We start from the raw sequence: 5,794 nt of genomic DNA on the forward strand, positions 1-5,794 counted from the left end.
TGGCAAAGCTCAAGAGGCATGTGCAGCATTGCCAGTTGAGAGTTCCTTAGATTATGACGTTGTTAAATCCGCTGTGCTCCGTGCCTATGAATTAGTACCTGAAGCGTACAGGCAGAAGTTTAGGCTGTGTTCGAAGCTGCCTAACCAAACTTTTACTGAGTTCGCAAGAGTAAAGCGGGTACTGTTTGAGAAGTGGTGCTTCGCAAGCAGGGTCACAGCTTTTGAAGAACTTCAGGAACTTTTGTTGCTGGAAGATTTCAAAAGTTGTGTTCCTGAGGGCGTCGTAGTTCACATAAATGAACAAAAAGTGAGTAAGCTTGTTGAGGCCGCAGTTTTAGCAGACGAGTATGTGCTTACACATAGAACTGTTTTTCCTTCGATGCGTTCTGTTAAAACTTTCTCCTCCGAGGAGAAAGTCGCTAAGAATTGGTCAGGGGTTAACCCTGCTAAACCGATTTTGCAAAGCTCCAAGAAAATTGAGGATAAGAGGGTATGTTTTTACTGTCTTGACCCAGGGCATCTTATTTCAAATTGCAAAGCTTGGAAACAGAAAAACTCTGCTAAAAGTAAGGGCGTAGCATTCATCAATGCTGTTCCTGAGAGTGCTGTTAATTTACAATCTGGCCTGAGTACTTTCAGCCCATTTGTAATGAGGGGCTCAGTAGCTCTCTCTGAAGATTCTGACTTTAAGCCACTCTTGATGCTTAGAGATACAGGAGCTGCACAGTCCTTAATTTTAGATAATGTGCTTCCATTCGCTGCTGACTCGTACACTGGTTCTAGCGTGCTAGTTCGTGGGATTGAATTGGGCTGCATTTCCATTCCATTGCATAGCATTTATTTGAAGTCTGATCTTGTTTCTGGTTGCGTGAGCCTTGGAGTACGATCAAAACTGCCTGTCAAAGGGGTAAGCATGATTTTAGGAAATGACTTAGCAGGTGGCAAAGTCTTTCCTTCCCCAATTGTGTCTGAAGATCCTGGTTGGTCTGCTCAAAACGGCCTAGTTCAGTGTTCTGCTACCTTCCCGGCATGCGCCGTAACTCGTGCTCAATCACAGAACTTTGAAAATGTGATTGATCTTTCTGATTCCTTTTTGTCTTCCCCACAGACTGTAGAGAGTGAGTTCTATATTAGTCCTGTTCCGATAGAAGCAAGTGGCAGGAGTGGTGAAGATAAACTTCCTTTCAAAATGAATAGAACCCAGTTAGCTACTGAGCAACGTTCTGATCCAACACTTGCTACATGTATTGGTGGTACTGTGGACAAGGCCTTAATCCCTCAGATAGCAGTGGGTTATTTTTGGGATGATGATATTCTCATGCGTTGGTGGAGACCACGTGCTAAAGATGCAGAATTTTTGATGGTGTTCCAAATTGTGTTACCTGAGGCATACCGTAATCAGATTTTGAAATTGGCCCATGAGCATGTGTGTTCAGGACACTTGGGTGTCACCAAGACATATCATCGAATTGCCAGACATTTTTTTTGGCCGGGCATGAAAACCGCTGTGTCTAGATTTGTACGCTCATGTCATGTCTGTCAGTTAGGTGGAAAGCCCAATCAAACAATTCCACTTGCTCCACTACAGCCTATCCCAGTTCTTGGAGAACCTTTTGAGAGGCTTATTATTGACTGCGTAGGCCCATTGCCTAAAGCTAAATCTGGACATCAATACCTTTTAACGATTATGTGTGCTAGTACTCGTTACCCTGAAGCTGTTCCTCTGCGGACTATCCAAGCTAAAATCGTAGCCCGTGAGCTCATTAAGTTCTGTTCAGTTTTTGGCTTGCCAAGAGTCATTCAAAGTGACCAGGGGTCCAATTTTACCTCTAAATTATTTAAGGAGGTAACAAAAGAGTTGGACGTGGAGCACCAGTTGTCCACTGCATATCATCCAGAGACCCAGGGAGCCCTGGAGCGGTTCCACCAGACTTTGAAGTCTCTTTTGCGAATATATTGCTTGGAGACTGGTAAAGATTGGGTGGAGGGTTTGCCGTTTTTGATGTTTGCTGTGAGGGGAACCGTCCAAGAATCCCTGGGATTTAGTCCTGCTGAGCTGGTTTTTGGCCATGTAGTTCGTGGCCCATTAAAACTTCTGAGTGAGCAGTTTCTGAGTGAGCAGTTTCTAGCTAAGGAATCCCCTCGTAAGTCTGTGCTAGACTATGTGAGTACTGTACGGGAGCATCTACATAAAGCGTGGGAGTTAGCTAGAGTTCATCTTGCTGAAGCCCAGTCCAAGATGAAATTTCGCTATGACAAGGATAGTCTTCAGCGTAATTTCCAGCCTGGTGATAAGGTTTTGGTACTGCTTCCTTTGCCTGGTTCACCTATGCAGGCAAGATTTTCTGGACCTTACCAGATTGAGAAGAAGTTGAATGACATAAATTATGCAGTTTCTACTCCCGATCGCAGGCGAAAGATTCGTGTGTGCCACATCAATATGCTTAAGGCTTACATTAGTAGAGATGGTGTTGAGTCTCAGCCTGGTCCTGTTGACCCTCTTCCTGTTGTTGCTAACACTGCTGTTAATTTGTCTCCTGTGTATTCTCCTGATTTAGATGGTCTTTGGTGTAAAGATGCCATTGCTTCATGTGGTACAATGTCTAACTCTGCCATCTTGTCTAACTTGCAGTCACATCTATCTTATTTGCCTGCAGCCCAGTGTGATCGTGTGGTTCAGCTAATTGAAAAGTATCATATGCTGTTTGATGATGTACCTTCACAAACTACTATGGTCACTCATGACATTGATGTTGGTGAATGTAGCCCTATCAAACAGCATCCATACCGTGTAAATCCCAACAAACGTCAGGTTATGAAAACCGAGGTAGAATATTTGTTGAATCACGGTTTTGCAGTGCCAAGTCAAAGTCCGTGGAGTTCACCGTGCTTGCTTGTACCCAAACCTGATGGTTCGTGGCGATTTTGTACTGATTTTAGGAAGGTGAACTCTGTAACTAAGGCTGATTCCTTTCCTCTTCCTCGGATTGAGGATTGTGTTGATCGGGTGGGATCAGCTAGCTTTGTTACCAAGCTGGATCTATTAAAAGGATACTGGCAAGTTCCTTTGACACCTCGTGCCTCAGAAGTCTCGGCGTTTGTGACCCCCGATTGTTTTCTGCAGTATACATCTATGGCTTTTGGCATGCGAAATGCACCAGCAACATTCCAGCGGTTGATGCTGAAGGTACTGTCGGGTGTGTCCAAATGTGAAGTCTATTTAGACGACATAGTTATCTACTCTGCAATGTGGGAGGAACATGTACAAACTCTTGAGTTGGTGTTTAAACGATTGTTGGAAGCCCATCTGACCTTAAACTTGGCTAAGTGTGAGTTTGCTAAGGCAAGAGTAACTTACCTTGGCAAATTAGTTGGCCAGGGCCAAGTGCGGCCTGTGCAGGCTAAGATAGAGGCTATTTTGGACTTCCCACGGCCAAGTAATAAGCGGGAGTTACGCCGTTTTCTGGGGATGACGGGGTACTACCGTGGTTTTTGTAAGAACTTTGCCACTGTTGTCACCCCCCTAACTGATCTCCTTAAAGCGGAACGGAAATTTGTGTGGAATGTTGAGTGTGAAGCTGCATTTGATTCTGCTAAAGATCTTTTATGTCATGCTCCTGTGTTGTCTGCTCCGAACTTTGATTTACCTTTTAAGCTACAGGTGGATGCTAGTGGGGTTGGAGCCGGGGCAGTGTTGCTGCAAGAAGACAAGGCGGGAATTGAACATCCAGTGTGCTACTTTTCGAAGAAATTCACCAAATGCCAAAGAAACTACAGCACCATCGAAAAGGAAGCTCTTGCCTTGATGTTAGCATTGCAAAATTTTGAGGTCTATCTATGTAACGGTAATATGGGTCCTATTATCGTATACACTGACCACAATCCTCTCGTCTTCCTGTCTCGTATGGCAAACTCCAACCAGAGATTAATGAGATGGTCTCTTATTCTGCAAGAGTTTGTTCTTGATATAAGGTATAAAAAAGGAGTGGACAATGTAGTGGCAGATGCTTTATCAAGAGCTCATATTGATGACTAAACTGCTCATAAAATGTGTGGTAAGTCTTATTTCTTTTTTTACAAACCAAGAGAGATCATGGTTTGTAACTACGGGTGGGGGTGTTACGTCCAGAGACGAAGTGATTTGATTTTATATTTACTTCTAATGTGTCTTGTCTTTTTTTTTCTTTCTTTTGCTCCTTCTACTGAATCTGCCTGGCAGGTAGCTGATTGCCCCCAGCTGTACCTGCTTACCAATTAAGAGTGAGCCAGCATAAAAGCAGAGCTCCAGCTATCAGACAGGGAGAAAACGTTCCCCCAAGAGCTTTCTCCAGAGCGTTGTCTTTCTCCTGCCCAGCCTGTTGTTGCAGCTACAATTGGTGGTTATTGGGCTGCTGATTGTTCTTTTTTTGGTATTGTAGTTTTTCTTGTTATTGTTTCATTGACACTTTTTCAAATACTTTCTTTTTGTTATGTTAGTTAAAGAGAGATATATTCTTTATCTTTTGAGTTTGTTGCTTGATTAATAGCTGCTATTATTAACATCCTCTTTAGCAGCTACCTTAATGTTTGCTCATTTGTGTTTTGGGTTTATTGGTTTTATTTGGAAGCTGTAGGGAGGTGGATGCCATTTTTGTTTTAACCTGTTTTCTCCTGTTTTGGGGTTAGTAAGGGAGTTAGGGTATAACTCTGTTATTTTTCTTTTCTTTTCTTTGTTAGTCTAGTTAGAGGTACATATTTCAGTTATATTGTCTTGTTTATTATTTTGGCCTTATCCTCTCCTGAAACTATTGCTTCCTTTTGTGTTTTTCTTTATATTTGTTCCACGAGCTGTGAAATAAAATCCTTTTCTGGATACTTGTGGCTTGTGGTGCTGTGGCAGGACTTAGATTAACGCTCTTTAAAATTTGGTTTTACTTTTGTTGCGTCCCCATTTACCCCTAGACTTATGTGGGACGTAACAATAGACTAACAGGTCTTTGAGGGTCAGAATTCTAGCTGATAGACAGGTGTTCAAATACTTATTTGCAGCTGTATCATACAAATAAATAGTTAAAAAATCATATATTGTGATTTCTGGATTTTCTTTTTTAGATTGTCTCTCACAGTGGACATGCACCTACGATGACAATTTCAGACCCCTTCATGATTTCCAAGTGGGAGAACTTGCAAAATAGCAGGGTGTTCAAATACTTATTTTCCTCACTGTATGTTGAAATGTATTATTTTGAGAGCGTAGAGAGATTGACTCGATTACATCATTCGCAGTGTGTTATGGGCGGGGCTAAAGAGATCTTTTGGGTGTTTTGCTTGTTTCGACTCTGACTCTGGTGTAATTTTCTGTACAGCATCATGGGTAATGTAGTTTTTCTCAAAGAATTCCGGTGTTAAACATGATTATTTTGAAACTAAGCTGCGATCTGATGGCTTTAACAGAAGAAAATATAAATGAACAACTTTGCAGTTCACAGTAGATGTCTTTAAAGGTTTAAAAGTTATCGTTAAAAATCACTTTTCTTATGGAGAAAATGAATGGAGTTTTTACTTCTGGAACCCGACTGTTGCTCTCTATACAACCCATTGCGCGACAATGTTTGTGTCCGGTGTAAGACATTCAGTAGGAATGAACTAGAGATGTACGTGAACAGGAACGTTTTCGGTCAAATTAGCAGATAATGTGCTGTCAAATTCAGACATTTTACAGGTAAGTGTGACAAAGCAAATCTTACATTAGCCATTTATCATTAAAAAAATTTAATTACTCAGGAATGTGAATAAAAACTGCAGAGACTGTGAA

This window comes from Scardinius erythrophthalmus (genome assembly GCF_964197995.2).
Source record: "Scardinius erythrophthalmus genome assembly, chromosome: 16".
In the NCBI taxonomy this organism is placed as follows: Eukaryota; Metazoa; Chordata; class Actinopteri; order Cypriniformes; family Leuciscidae; genus Scardinius; species Scardinius erythrophthalmus.